Source organism: Macaca nemestrina, chromosome 18 (genome assembly GCF_043159975.1).
Source record: "Macaca nemestrina isolate mMacNem1 chromosome 18, mMacNem.hap1, whole genome shotgun sequence".
NCBI lineage: Eukaryota > Metazoa > Chordata > Mammalia > Primates > Cercopithecidae > Macaca > Macaca nemestrina.
The window spans coordinates 3,288,649-3,304,426 of NC_092142.1; the positions used below are offsets into that span (position 1 = coordinate 3,288,649).

The 15,778-nt window shown below is 51.5% G+C and overlaps 1 protein-coding gene across 9 annotated transcripts in view; it reads left to right on the plus strand.

The window, feature by feature from the left end:
- Positions 1–6,405: 6,405 nt before the first annotated feature.
- Positions 6,406–15,778, plus strand: part of LOC105467899 (FLYWCH-type zinc finger 1) — a 46,888-nt gene continuing 37,515 nt past the window's right edge. For 4 of the 9 annotated variants that reach the window (XM_071083974.1, XM_011717729.3, XM_071083975.1 and 1 more), the window contains exons 1-2: positions 6,486–6,630; positions 8,945–9,059. The gene's annotated coding sequence lies outside the window, so the exon portion shown is untranslated. Of the gene's footprint in view, positions 6,631–6,661; positions 7,256–8,944; positions 9,060–15,778 lie in introns of those variants that run through there. The other 5 variants (XM_011717728.3, XM_011717731.3, XM_071083973.1 and 2 more) reach the window with 3 other exon arrangements.

A 15,778-nucleotide genomic window follows, 5' to 3' on the forward strand; every position in this document is an offset into this window, starting at 1 on the left:
ATCTATGAACCTGAGGCTAAGGACCACTGAGGAGTCTGGGTGCCCCGGGGTATATGACAGAGGCCAACCCAGTGGGGGCCAGCCTGGGCAACATAGGGAGACCCTGAATCTACAAAACAAATACAAAAATTAGCCAGGTGTGGTGGTGGTGTGTGCCTGTAGTCCCAGCTACTGGGGAAGCTGAGCCAGGAGGATCACCTGAGCTCACCTACAGTCCAGCTACTCAAGAGGCTGAGGCTGGAGGATCGCTTGAGCCTAGGAAGTCAAGGCTGCATTGAGCCATGATGGCACCACTGAGCTCCAGCTTGGGTGACATGGTGAGACCCTGTCTAAAAAAATGTACATAAAGTGGATTTTTGGAGCAGGGGATTGCAGTAGGAGCTTACTCAGTTCACTCCATGCATTGACCTGGTATTGCAGTAGCTCCAAGAACGGTGCACCCCTCCCATATGTTTGGTTGCTGAGTGTAGATGTCATTAATTTTAATTTTGAAAAAGAGAGAAAAATTACAAATTACCTCCAGTAATTCCACTACTTAGAGGTAAATTTTTAAAAAATATGTGTGTGTGTGTGTGTATATATATATAATTTTTTTTTTTTTTAGCCAGAGTTTCGCTCTTATTGCCCAGGCTGGAGTGCAATGGTGCGATCTTGGCTCACCGCAACCTCTGCCTCCCGGGTCCAAGTGATTCTCCTGCCTGAGTCTCTCTAGTAACTGGGATTACAGGCATGCACCACCACACCCGGCTAATTTTGTACTTTTAGTAGAGACAGGGTTTCTCCATGTTGGTCAGGCTGGTCTCGAACTCCCGACCTCAGGTGATCCGCCCGCCTCAGCCTCCCAAAGTGCTAGGATTACAGGCGTGAGCCACCGTGCCCGGCCAGAAAATATATATTTTTTCAATTTTTCTATTTTCAGAAAATCAAGGTGATGCCACACTTGTTGTTGAGACAGTCTTGCTCTGTCGCCCAGGCTGGAGTGCAGTGGGGAGATCTCGGCTCACTGCAACTTCTGCCTTCTGGGTTCAAGTGATTCTCCTGCCTAAGCCTCCTGAAAAGCAGAGACTACAGGGGCGCGCCACCATGCCTGGCTAATTTTTGTGTTTTTAGTAGAGACGGGGTTTCGCCATGTTGGCCAGGCTGGTCTTGAACTCCTGACCTCAAGTGATCCACCCACCTCGATCACCCAAAGTACTGGGATTACAGGAGTGAGCCACCGCGACCGACCCACACATTTTTTCATAATGAGTTACAAATGTCTTCCCTCGTATGAATGCTGCACATCCTTTTTGCTGCTTGACGCCCACGGCAGGGATGCGTGAAATCCACCAGCTCCAATGGCCAGACACATCCCAGTTGCTTCCAGGTTGTAAGCAATCCTGAAATAGCCTTGTTATGTTCCTAGGACAGAGTTCTAGAAGTGAGATTGCCGCACTGGAAGGATGCAAGTTACATTCAACCCACGGCCTGTGAATGCCAAACTCTCTGGCATTTGTCAACACCCGGTTTTATCATCAAGAAGAAAACAGTAATAACGCATCCTCCGCTTGGCCCTTGCGTGCACAGCCTCTGCGCTTTTCACCTCGAGGTCTCATTTTCCTTGGACAGCACCGAGCGCTGGGCAGGGCCTCATCCGGGTTCAGGGCCGAAATGTGGAGACGTTCTGGCCCATGCTCCTGGCGGTCAGGAGAGGACGCGCGCGGACTCAGCGGCTGCCCAGCAGCCTTCCCAGGACCCAGGCAGTGCCGGCAGCCAAGAGTGCGGTTCCTCCCCGCAGCCTCCGTCCCGCTCAGCCCACCCGCCTGACCCCCACCCGGGCTCCTTAAGGCCCAGACACCGGCTCTAAGGTGCCTTCTGCAGGGATGGGAGGTGGGCGACTGTAAGGGATGGAGGGGACCTGTGTGTTGACACTGCGGGTGGCAGCCGTTGGAGAATTGCAATGGAGTCCACACTGTCGCTGCCCAGGGCACGAGCCGCAGCCCCTCCTCCCGTTGCGTCTCCGCCGAAAGGCCCCCGACTCGGACACACGGCGTCCCCGTGGTTACCACATCCACTGCTTTTTGGTCTCCCCACCCCACCCCTTAACATAAACTCGACACCAGGGAAGGCATTTTGGACGATTTTGGTCCCCGAGGGTCCCAGTGCGGAGGGCAAGGAGAGAGGGAGCGGTGTGGTGCAGGGGGATACGGAACGCGGAGGACACCTGGGGGCTGGGGAGGCGGGGACGAAGAGCGCGCGGAAGAGCCGAGGTTCCGGGATTGGGGCGCGGATTTCAGAGGAAGCGCAGGGGATGTGGACGGACTCAGGGAAGGAAGGGCTCCCAGAGAGGACGCGGGCGGCTGCAGGACACAAGAGGTGCGGGACGCAGGAGGCCGTGGGTCGTGCGGGAACCCAGGGCACCTGGACATGGACCCACCAGACCTGGGGCTCCTCCAGCGGCCGCTTTAGAGTGAGAGGAGATGGGCAGGCCGTGAGGCGGGGGCGCGGGGTCTCCCAGGGTGGAGCGGCGCCCTCCGCGAGCCAGCCGATGAGGCGCAGCCAGAGGGAGGCTTGGGCGGGGAGAAGGGTGCAAGCGGACCGTGATGACCCCGGGATGATAGCAGAGCCGCAGTGAGCCCAGGGCGCGGTGCTGGGGCCGCTCTGGCCGCCGCCGCCAAGCGTCACAGGAAAACAGTAACCAGGACACTGCGGCTCCTCGCACTTGGAGTCAACCCGGTACCGCACCGCGTTGCTGGAGAATGCAGAGTGTATTCTTGCTGGAGAATGGCGCGTGGTGGGCCAGGGACGCGCAGCGGCGAGGGCGGGGCCTGTGGGTGGGGGTGGGACCAATGGGCGAGGGGTGAGCCAATGGTCGAGGGCTAAACCAATGGGCAAGGCCTGGACCAATGGGAGAGTGCTGGACATCAATGGACGGGGGCTGAACTAATGGGTGGGGCGGGGCCAAAGGGGGGCTGAGCCAATAGAAGGGAGCGGAACCAATGGGTGTAGGGCGGGGCTGGACCAATGGTCGAGGGATGGGCCGGGGCTGAACCAATGGGCGAGGGTTGGACCTACGGGAAAAGCAGGCTTTCACCTCGTGGAATGCTCAGGGGATGAAGGGAGTATTTCCTTTGTCCAGCTTCTACTTTGACATAATTTCTCACCTACAGAAAAGTTGCAAGAATCCCAAAAGGAGGCTGACTGGGGTGGCTCACGTCTGTTTCCCAGTGCTTCGGGAGGCCAAGGCGAGAGAATCGCTTGAGCTCAGGAGTTTGAGACCAGCCTCGGGAATAGGGAGACTACGTCTCTAGTAAAAATTGAAATTAAAATTAAGACCGGGCAGGGTGGCTTACGCCTGTAATCTCAGCACTTTGGGAGGCCAAGGCGGGCGGATCACTTGAGGTCGGAAGTTCAAGAACAGCCTGACCAACATGGAGAAACCCCGTCTCTGCTAAAAATACTAAACTAGCCAGGCGTGGTGGCGCCAGCTACTCGGGAGGCTGAGGCAGGAGAATCTCTTGAATCCGGGAGGCGGAGGTTGCGGTGAGCCGAGATCACGCCATTGCACTCCAGCCTAGGCAAGAAGAGCAAAACTTCGTCTGAAAAAAAAAAAAAAAAAACTTAGACGTGGCGGTGGTGCACACCTGTAATCCCAGCTACTCGGGAGCCTAAGGTGGAAGAATCGCTTGAACCCGGAGGCAGAGTTTGCAGTAAGCCGAGATCGCACTATTGCCCTCCAGCCTGGGCAACAAAGCGAGATTCTGCCTCAAAATAATTATAATAATAATAATTGCAGTGGTCTCAATGATGTAAAATTAAAGGTAGTGATTCATTTTCACAAAGATTGACAAGAAAGATGACAACTGGAAACTCAAGAGACCCAGAGGTGGCAAAAGAATATTGAAAAGGAATAACAGGCAGATTGCAGTGGTTCATGCCTGTAATCCTAGCACTTTAGCAGGTCGAGGCGTGTGGATCACCTGAGGTCAGGAGACCATCCTGGCCAACGTGGTGAAACCTCGTCTCTACTAAAAATACAAAAATTAGCAGGGTGCTGTGTTGTGCACCTATAGTGCCAGCTACTTTGGAGGCTGAGGCAAGAGGATCAATGGAACCCAAGAGTTTGATTGAGGCTGCAGTGAACTGTGATCTCACCACTGCACTCCACCCTGGACGACAGAGGGAGATTCTGTCTCAAAAACAAAACAAATAAACAAAAACAGCATCCTGGCCAGGCATGGTGGCTCATGCCTGTAATCCCAGCACTTTGGGAGACCAAGTCGGGCAGATTACCTGAGGTCAGGAGTTCGAGATCAGCCTGGACAACATGGTGGAACCCCGTCTCTCCTAAAAATACAAAAATCAGCCAGGCATGGTGGCGCAGGCATGTAGTCCCAGCTACTGGGGAAGCTGAGACAGGAGAATCGCTTGAACCTGGAAAGCAAAGGTTGCAGTTAGCCGACATAGCACCATTGTACTCCAGCCTGGGTGTGGCAGTCAGACTTCTCTCAAAAAAAGCTGGGCGTGGTGACAAGTGCCTGTAATCCCAGCTGCACAGGAGACTGAGGCAGGAGAATCGCTTGAACCCGGGAGGTGGAGGTTGCAGTGAGCTGAGATGGTGCCACTGCACTCCAGCCTGGGCGACAGAGCAAGACTCCATCTCAAGAAGAAAAAAAAACAAGTAATTAAGTTCTGCCACTTTTTTTTTTTTTTTTTTTTTTTTAAAACAGGGTCTTGCTCTGTCGCCCAGCCTGGAGTGCAGTAGCATGAGCGCAGCTCACTGCATCCTCAAACTCCCAAGCTCAAGCGATCCTTCCACCTCAGCCTCCTGAGTAGCTTGGACTACAGTGCATCACCACATCCAGTTAATTTTTTCTTGTTCCTCTTTTTTTTTTTTTTTTTTTTTTCTGTAGAGAAAGAGTCTCACTGTGTTGCCTATGCTGGTCTCAAACTCCTGGGCTCAAACGATGCTCCTGTCTCAGCTCCCCAAAGTGCTGGGATTACAAGCACGAGTCACTGTACCTGGCCAACATGGATGAACTTTGAAAGTGCTATGCTAAGGCTAGGTGAAAGAAGTCAGTCACAAGAGACCACATATTTGTTGCATGATTTCATTTATACGAAATGTGCAGAATACGCAAATCTATAAAGACAAAAAATAGATCATATTACTTAGGGCTGGGGTGATTAGCAAATTGGAGGGTGATGGCTAAGGGTTTCTTCTTGGAGTGATAAAAGGTTTTAAAACTGACTATGGTGCTGCTTGCACAACTCTGTGATTATACTAAATATCATTTAATTGTACACTTTAAATGGGAGAAATGTATGGTATGTGATTTATATTTCAATAAAGCTCTTACAAAAAAAAAAAAACAGTAAACTGATTGTTAACATAACATAGTTTTATGGAAAACTACAATATTTTTCCAAAGAAATTTAGAGAGAACAGTGACATAGTTTTACATTTTTGCAAATATCTTTGTTGCTGGCGTAACAGAAGACTACTGGCTGTCATATCTGCTTCTACATTCTATGTGTTACATCACTCGTCATGCAGCCTTTGTAATACTATGTAATATTTCTGCTTTTATTTTTTATTTTTTATTTTTTTGACACAGTCTCACTGTTGCCCAGGCTGGAGTGCAGTGGCGCCATCTCAGCTCACTGCAACCTCCGCCTCCCGGGTTCAAGTGATTCTCCCGCCTCAGCCTCACGAGTAGCTGGGATTACAGGCGCCCACCACCACACCCGGCTAATGTTTGTATTTTTAGTAGAAACGGAGTTTCACCATGTTGACCAGGCTGGTCTTGAACTACTGACCTCAGGTGATCCACCCGCCTCGGCCTCCCAAAGTGCTGGGAATACAGGCAGGAGCCACCGCGCCCGGCCCAGGTATTTTTTTTTTTGTTGGCTTTCTGATGTAAGAAAGAACTGTCCCTTCTCCCGCATTGACTTATTTCCTTCAGTTTGGACTCTTATTGTAGTCAAGGTTATAATCCGTTGCTATCGCTGTTTATTTGAATATCACACTGGCTCCGCTCTGGGGTAGGGTCACTGGGGGCGTCAATGAGATGCATGAGAATCGCCTTTTCACGGGCTCAGGAAACTGACAGACCCAAGGGTGCATCTCAGCAAGCGCTCCGCTTCCTGCGGGCATCCTCAGATCCTGGGGACCGTCCTGGGGTCTCAATTAAGCGCCCCCTACTCCAGCCACTTTACGCCAAGAGCGTCCCATCCAGCACCCCCATCCTAGCTCCGCCCCTGGACGCCGGCGTCCAATCTCGGGATGGCCCCGCCTTTTCAGTGAGTTTCGTCCCCGCCCCCATGCGTTGATAGGCCAGGCCTGCGGCTCGGCGACGCGCAGGGAAGACCCGGAGGAGCGGATTTACCTGAGGAACGGGCCACGCGGTCTTGCTGCGCATGCTCGGAAGGAGCCCGCCTGGGCGTTCCGCAAGGCCGGCTGCCCGGCGGGGTCGCGCGCGCGGTCACGGGGCTCGCTCCCGCGGGGCAGGTCTGGGCTGGGAGCGGGCGCCGGGGTCGGCGTGGCGGCGACTGCCTGGGCCGCGAGGTCGACCCCCGCTGCTGCAGCGGCAGAGGCTGAGGGACCCGCCGCGGCGCTGTCGCCGGAGAGGGAGGGCCCCGCTGCCGTCGGTGAGGACGGGCCCCTGCGGGCCGGGAGAGTCCCGCGTCCCCGGCGTGGACGCGCCCCCGGCCCGGCTCTCCCGGGGGTCCCGAGGGCTGCGGGTGCTGGGGAGGGGTCTGCGTCTCGGCGCTCAGCCGCCTCCTGTGGGGTGTCCCGCGATTCCCCCCTTGCTCCTTGCCCCTCCTTCCTCACCCCACCCCCGTCCCCTGGCCTAAGCCCGACACCCCCACTTCAAGGACCCCAGCACTCGCCCTCCGTTCCCTGGCGGTGTCCGCCCCGCCCAGCGCTGCCTTCCTGAACCCGCAGCACCAGCCCCGTCCCACGGTTGCAGCTCGGGCGGTCCCAGTGACCTTGCACTTTTGCGGATCTGGACGCACCCCGCTCCGGCTTCTGACTCTATAGATCTCCGGTGACGGCTTTCGAACTTTGCTGACCCACAGCCGACACTGAGAAATGCCTTTTACGCGTGTACACTGCGCCTGTGGGTCTGGATGACTGAAGCACAAGTTTAAAGGGAGACGCTTGTTTAAGCTCACATGACGCAGCTGGATCTGTTCGGATTCAATTCCGTTCCATTCTCTTCCACCCGGTTCCAAAAGGCCGCGGCTAACCCATGGAGCCTGCACATAACGGGTCTGACGTAGTTGAAACCCTCTCTCGAAACCCTGCCCGTTGTTCCCTTTATTCCTTGTCCTGGGAGGAAACTGAACTTCCATAGTCAGATAATCATGTGCGAACTCCAATTCCGAAGAAACGGCTTATTTTTATTTTCATATTTCTGCTTTCCAGGGTCAATATGATTTCCAGGGCTTGATCTAGATTTTCTCGTGTGATTCTATCATGTTTCTCTTATTCCTCTCCCAAATGCTACTGGCGGCACATGTGGAAGGAACAAGCCTGAGGTTGGGACTACATTGTGGAGCGTTTATGACACCCAGCTGATGATGCACTAAAGCTGGAGATGGAGATGATTTAGCTGGGGAGAGACAGGCTGAAAGTTAAGCTTTAGGAAGAGTGGCCTGTCAGCACCCTATAGGGAGAATTGGAGTGGCTGCTTGCCAGAGCTGGCAAGATCGTTCAGAGGCTTTGGCTTGGGCTAAAGAGGTTGTGGTAAGGGATGATGTCCTGAGGTGGTGGGAATGGAAAGGAGAGGGAAGATGGGTATATCAGGCATAAAGGGAGAGAGATTTGAGGATGCATTAAGCTATGGGAAGGAGTAAATAAACTTCGCTAAGATTATGATGGAGGGTGATTGGGGAATACCCGGCTTGGGGGGTCTCATTGGCCAAGCTCTCCCTTTCGGTGCCCTCTGATTTCTAAGTTGCTTTGGAGCTGTGGCTCTCGGGCAGTTTTGCACCCCAGGGAACATTCTGCAATGCTGATGGTCACAACGTGTGGTAAGGCATGACACTAGGATCTGGCAGGTAGAGACCGGGGATGCTGCTGAACACCCCACACTGAACAGCACAGCCTCCCACAGCAGAATCATCCGGCCCAAAATGTCAACAGTGCTGAGATTGTGAAGCTCATTTTGAGTCCATTTTAATTATCTGGGCATCTCTGCCACCTTCAGCCTCTCCAGGAGGAAGGTCTGTGTGCACCCACTGAGCGTGTGCTATCACCATAGGGGTTCATGTCCAAGGCAAGTGCACCTCCAATGCTCATGGCTCAGTAGTGGGTAGGTGGGAGGTAGGTAGACATTGGAGTCTTCCAGGAGCGCTTTTTTTTTTTTTAATTTTGTAGAAATGGTGTGTGTGGAGGGGTGGTCTCGAACTCCTGGGCTCAAACAATTCTCTCACCTGAGTCTTTCAAACTGCTGAGATGACAGGTGTGAGCCACCTTGCCACCAGCCCATTCAGAAGCTTTTTTTTTTTTTTTTTGAGACGGAGTCTCGCTGTGCTGCCCAGGCTGGAGTGCAGTGGCCGGATCTCAGCTCACTGCAAGCTTCGCCTCCCGGGTTCACGCCATTCTCCTGCCTCAGCCTCCCGAGTAGCTGGGACTACAGGCGCCCGCCACCTCGCCCGGCTAGTTTTTTGTATTTTTTAGTAGAGACGGGGTTTCACTGTGTCAGCCAGGGTGGTCTCGATCTCCTGACCTCGTGATCTGCCCGTCTCGGCCTCCCAAAGTGCTGGGATTACAGGCTTGAGCCACCGCGCCCGGCCCAGAAGCTTTTTAAACAAAGCGCCTTCCCTCCTCCTGCTCCTATCCCTCAGCACCCCTGCTGCACCTGGATGCAGAATGCCTTGTTCTTCTGTAACACTCGACAGTGCATGGAATAATTTCACTTGCGATATTTCATTTGCCACTTTTGTTTCTTCACAGGTGAAACCAGCCCAGAGAAGTTACGGGATTTTCCCCCGGGGTCTCCTGCCCAGCAAGCCAGCGCCGTGACCCAGGTGTGGGAGATGATGGTGGCGTCTCTCACTCACGTGTAAAGGTAATTCTGTTGCTCCTTCAGCTGCCAAAAGAGCCTCCTGGTTTTCCAGCCTTACTGATTAGAGTTTGGACCTGCTGGTGTCTGAAAGACACCTGACAGTTGCTGACATGTGACCCTTAGGTCTATACTGAGCCCTTGTGGCCACCAGCAGGACCGCAGTGTCCCAGCAGGCTACACTGAGCCCTTGTGGCCACCGGCAGGACCGCAGTGTCTCAGCAGGCCATCTGGCATTGCACTCAAATTGCTCCGCACCCACAGTTCTGGGAGATGGGGAGAGAGGATAAGAGTGATGCACCATAAACTGAGACTTTGGAGCTTTCCGTGCACATCTGCCAGCCCGTGCTCCATTCACTTAAGAAATCTGTACTGAGTGCGGCCAGGCATGGTGGTTCGTGTCTGTAATCCCAGCACTTTGGGAGGCCGAGGCGGGCAGATCACCAGAGGTCAGGAGTTTGAGACCAGCCTGGCTAATATGGTGAAACCCAGTCTCTACTAAAAATACAGAAAATGTAGCTGGGCGTGGTGGCGGGTGCCTGTAATCCCAGCTACTCAGGAGCCTGAGGAGCAGAATCGCTTGAACTCAGGAGGCAGAGGTTGCAGTGAGCTAGAATCGAGCCACTTCACTCCAGCCTGGGTGACAGTGTGAGACTGTCTCAAAAAAAAAAAAAAAAATTGTACGAATGAAGATTGAACATCACAAAAGAAACACATTAGGGCCCCTGTATCTACCACAAAACAACGGGTATCCACTGTAAAAAAAAAAAAAAAAAGTAACAAAAGTTTCATAAAATATACTTGTTTTTTGTTAAATGCACTGAAAATTTCTTTTTTTTTTTCCCCCTGAGACAGAGTCTCATTTTGTTGCCTAGGCTGGAGTGCAGTGGTGCGATCTTGGCTCACTGCAACCTCCCTTCTCCCAGGTAGGTTCAATCAGTTCTGCCTCAGCCTCCTGAGCAGCTGGGATTACAGGCACGCACCACACTCGGCTAATTTTTTTGTATTTTTAGTAGAGACAGGGTTTCACCATGATGGCCAGGCTGGTCTCGAACTCCCGAGCTCCGGCTCACTGGCTCTTTAACAATAAGTGAAATCTTTAACATGTGTTTGTTTTACATGAGTATAAAACAGTTTTATTTCCTTTGTTTTGGTCTAGGGCACTGTTTTTCAAACTGCTTAGTCATTGGTGTTAAAATCATTAGGTTCCAGTCAGCAATTTTTAAAATTACATGGGCTGGTCGTGGTGGCTCATGCCTATAATCCCAGCACTTTGAGAAGCCAAGGTGGGCAGATCATGGGAGGCACAGGCAGGAGAATGACTTGAGCCCAGAAATCAGAGGTTGCAGTGAGCTGAGATATAGCCACTGCTCTCCAGCCTGGGAAACAGAAGAAGACTCTGTGATGGGGGAAAAAAAAAAAAAAGAGAATCCAAAGAATAATCTGGAAGATTCTAGATCAGGAATATTGAAGTGAATGTGCAAATGGAGGCAAAACTGGCCTCTTCCACAGTGGGGGAATTTATTTACATGTCTGTATTTATTTATTTATTTATTTATTTATTGAGACAGAGTCTTGCTCTGTTGCCCAGTGCAGTGCAGTGGCACGATCTCAGCTCACTGCAAGCTCTGCCTCCCAGGCTCACGCCATTCTCCTACCTCAGCCTCCCAAGTAGCTGGGACTACAGGTGCCCACCACCATGGCCGGCTAATTTTTTTGTATTTTTAGTAGAGACGGGGTTTCACCGTGTTCACCAGGATGGTCTCGATCTCCTGACCTCGTTATCTGCCCACCTTGGCCCCCCAAAGTGTTGGGATTACAGGTGTGAGCCACTGCGCCCGGCCGTATTTATTTAAATAGAAAAAGAGAAGCCAGGCCTGGTGGCTCACACCTGTAGTCTCAGCACTTCAGGAGGTCGAGGTGGGAGGATCGCTTGAGCCTGGGAGTTTGAGGCTGTAGTGATTGCACCACTGCACTCCAGCCTGGGCAGTAGAGCTAGACCCTGTCTCCTATATGCTAGAATTACTTTGCATTTTTCTCAGGTGTTCACAATTTACAGAGTTGTACAAATAGCTCAAAGAGGAGAGTAAGATAATCTGGAAAGATGTGTTCTAAACAATGTATCATTTTCCACTGAAGCACACATTTTTCTTTTGATCTCATAATCAAGGAAAATTTTTTTTTTTTTTTGGAGACGGAGTCTTACCCTGTCACCTAAGCTGGAGTGTGGTTGTGTGATCTTAGCTCACTGCAACCTCCACCTCCCGGGTTCAAGCAATTCTCCTGCCTCAGCCTCCCAAGTAGTTGGGATTACAGGCACACACCACCACACTCAGCTAATTTTTGTATTTTTTTTTCAGTTCTAATTTTTGTATTTTTAGTGGACACGGGGTTTCACCAAGTTGGCCAGGCTGGTCTCAAACTCCTGACCTCAAGTGATCTTCCCGCCTCGGCCTTCCAAAGTGCTGGGATTACAGGCGTAAGCCACTGTGCCTGGCCAAGGAAACGTATTTTTGATAATAAGGCTGATCTCATTAGATTTGGCCCGATTATGTAGTACTCATTTACCAGATAAGCTCACCTGAATTTGCCTTGCTGGAAGTCTCCATAAGGAACCTTAGACTTTTGAAAGTCTGTTGTTTCGGCCAGGTGCGGTGGCTCACACCTGTAATCCCAGCATTTTGGGAGGCGAAGACGGGCCAATCACTTGAGGTCAGAAGTTCGAGACCAGCCTGGCCAACATGGTGAAACCTCGTCTCTACTAAAAACAAAAATTAGCTGGGCGTGGTGGTCCGCGCCTGTAATCCCAGCTACTCAGGAGGCTGAGGCAGGAGAATAACTTAACCTGGGAGGTGGAGGTTGCAGTGAGCTGAGATCACGCAACTGTTCTCCAGCCTGGACAACAGAGTGGGACTCCATCTCAAAATGAAAAGAGAGGCCAGGCGTGGTGGCTCACGCGTGTAATCCCAGCACTTTGGGAGGCCGAGGCGGGCAGATCAGGAGGTCAGGAGATCGAGACCATCCTGGCTAATCCTGTCTCTACTAACAAAATACAAAAAATTAGCCAGACATTGTGGCGGGCGCCTGTAGTCCCAGCTACTGGAGAGGCTGAGGCAGGAGAATGACGTGAACCCGGGAGGCGGAGCTTGCAGTGAGCCGAGGTCGTGCCACTGCACTCCAGCCTGGGGGACAGAGTAAGACTCTCTCTCAAAAAAAAAAAATAATAATCTGTTGTTTGATATCCTGAGACACAGAAGGCAAGCCCAAGATGCCTTCTCCATCAGATTTTGCCTGTAGTACTTAAAATTTGAGCAAATTCCTCTCTTCTTGAGGTTCCCCCCCAATACCCGTAAGGCTCCTGAAACTTGTTAAATTGCTGATACTTTCAAAAAAGAGGAACTCAGCCAGGCGTGGTGGCTCACGCCTGTAATCCCAGCACTTTGGGAGGCCGAGATGGGTGCATCATGAGGTCAGGAGTTCGAGACCAGCCTGGACAACATGGTGAAACCCTGTCTCTATTGAAAAAAATACAAAAATTAGCCAGGCGTGGTAGCGCACACCTGTAATCCCAGCTACTTGGGAAGCTGAGGCAGGACAATTGCTTGAAACCGGAAAGCGGAGGTTGCAGTGAGCTGAGATCATGCCACTGCACTCCAGCCTGGGTGAAAGAGTGAAACTCTGTCTCAAAAAAAAAAAAGAAAATAAAATAAAAAGTAAAAGGAAAAAAGGAAGCCATGACTTTCCCAATGATACAAAGTAAGCATGTTACTTTTTTTTTTTTTTTTTTTTTTTTTTTTTTTTTTTTTTGAGGCCGAGTCTCGCTCTGTCGCCCAGGCTGGAGTGCAGTGGCGCGATCTCGGCTCACTGCAAGCTCCGCCTCCCGGGTTCCCGCCATTCTCCTGTCTCAGCCTCCCGAGTAGCTGGGACTACAGGCGCCGCCACCACGCCCGGCTAATTTTTTTGTATTTTTAGTAGAGACGGGGTTTCATTGTGTTAGCCAGGATGGTCTCGATCTCCTGACCTCGTGATCCGCCCGTCTCGGCCTCCCAAAGTGCTGGGATTACAGGCTTGAGCCACCGCGCCCGGCCTTTTTTTTTTTTTTTTGAGAGGGAGTCTCGCTCTGTCGCCCAGGCTGGAGTGCAGTGGCCAGATCTCAGCTCACTGCAAGCTCCGCCTCCCGGGTTCACGCCATTCTCCTGCCTCAGCCTCCCGAGTAGCTGGGACTACAGGCGCCCGCCACCTCGCCCGGCTAGTTTTTTGTATTTTTTTTGTAGAGACGGGGTTTCACCGTGTTAGCCAGGATGGTCTCGATCTCCTGACCTCGTGATCCACCCGTCTCGGCCTCCCAAAGTGCTGGGATTACAGGCTTGAGCCACTGCGCCCGGCCTTTTTTTTTTTTTTTTTGCAACGGAGTTTGGCTCTTGTCACCCAGACTGGAGTGCAATGGTGGGATATCCGCTCCCTGTAAGTTCCACCTCTCGAGTACAAGCGATTTTTCTCCCTCAGCCTCCTGAGTAGCTTGGGTTATAGGCATGTGCCACCATGCCCAGCTAGTTTTTTTTCCTTTCCTTTTTTTTTTTTTTTTTTTTTGAGACAGAGTCTCGCTCTGTTGCCCAGGCTGGAGTGCAGTGGCACGATCTCTGCTCACTGCAGCCTCAGCCTCCCGAGTAGCAGGGATTACAAGCGCCTACCACCACGCCCAGCTAATGTTTTTGTATTTCTAGTAGAGATGGGGTTTCATCATGTTGGCCAGGCTGGTCTTGAACTTCTGACCTCGTGATCCGCCTGCCTTGGCCTCCCAAAGTGCTGGGATTACAGGTGTGAGCCACCGCACCCGGCTAGTTTTTGTATTTTCAGTAGAGACGGGGTTTTGCCATGTTGGCGTGACTGGTCTCAAACTCCTGGCCTCAGATGATCCACCTGCCTCGGCCTCCCAAAGTGCAAAGATTACGCGTCCAACTTTTTTTTTTTTTTTTTTTTTTTTTTTTTTTTTTTGAGACAGAGTTTCACTTTTGTTGCCCAGGCTGAAGTGCAATGGTGGGATCTCAGCTCACTGCAACCTCTATCTCACGGGTACAAGCAATTCTCCTGCCTCAGCCTCCCGAGTAGCCGGGATTACAGGCGCTCACCACGACGCCCAGCTAATTTTGTATTTTTAGTAGAGACAGGGTTTTGCCATGTTGGTCAGGCTGGTCTCGAACTCCTGACCTCAGGTGATCCACCACCTCAGCCTCCCAAAGTGCTGGGATTACAGGTGTGAGCCACCGCGCCTGGCCGTTAACGATTTTATGCAACATTAATGAGGAAACCTGTATGATATTAAAGATTAAATGAGATGATGTAGATAAAATACTTGAGGTGTTTTAGTGCCCAGGACAAAGCAAACCTCGTGTGTGTCTTAGGCTCATCACTTTAGCCACAGTCTTCTTTTTCTCAAGGGCATCTATTCTAGTGTTTGTCAAAGTCTGGTTCATAGTCTATCAGTTATCAGGAGTATTTGCTAAAAATCTAGATTCTTGGCCGGGCGCGGTGGGTCAAGCCTGTAATCCCAGCACTTTGGGAGGCCGAGACGGGCGAATCACGAGGTCAGGAGATCGAGACCATCCTGGCTAACATGGTGAAACCCCGTCTCTACTAAAAAATACAAAAAACTAGCCAGGCGAGGTGGCGGGCGCCTGTAGTCCCAGCTACTCGGGAGGCTGAGGCAGGAGAATGGCGTAAACCCAGGAGGCGGAGCTTGCAGTGAGCTGAGATCTGGCCACTGCACTCCAGCCTGGACGACAGAGCCAGACTCCGTCCCCAAAAAAAAAAAAAAAAAAAAATCTAGATTCTTGTTCCTGCCTCTTCCCCGATCCTCTCCCCACCGCCCGAAATCTGGAGTCTTTTTTCCTTTCCCCCCACCCGCGAGACGGAGTCTCACTCTGTCGCCTAGGCTGGAGTGCAATGGCGCGATCTTGGCCTACTGCAACCTCCACTTCCCGGGTTCAAGCAGTTCTCCTTGCCTCACCCTCCAGAGTAGCTGGGATTACAGGTGCCCGCCCCCATGCCCAGCTAATTTTTGTATTTTTTAGAAGAGATGGGGTTTTGCCATGTTGGTCAAGCTTGTCTTGAACTCTTGACCTCAAGTGATCCACCCGCCTCGGCCTCCCAAAGTGCTGGAATTAGAGGCATGTGCCACCATGCCTGGCCTTGGATTCTTCTTGAATCCCTCTCTAGAACCTCAGCTGGAATTTTAGATGTGAAATCCTGGAATCTACATTTTTATCAAATGTTCCACGTAATTCTTATATAGACTAGAATTATATGTAAAAATAATTGAAATAAAAGCTTCATGGACCAGTCGTGGTGAGATCTTTGCTCACTGCAGCCTCAACCTCCTGGGCTCAAGCAATCCTCCCATCTCAGCCTGCTGAGTAGCTGGACCGCAGGCACCCGCCATCACGCCAAACTTTTTGTAGAGACAGGGTCTCACAGTGTTGCCCAAGTTGGTCTCAATCTCCCGGCCTCAAGAGATCCTCCTGCCTTACCGTCCCAAAATGCTAGGATTACAGGCATGAGCCATCACACCTAGCCCCTACAATAGAGATTTTAATATCCTCAATTTAATTAATTCCTCTGTTCTACTTGATATTACTCTTGATCCTCCTGCATAACATTAAATTACTACTCAGGAGATGCGGCCTGTCTTGAACTTGTTTAATATTTTCCCACTGTAAAAAGAGTTT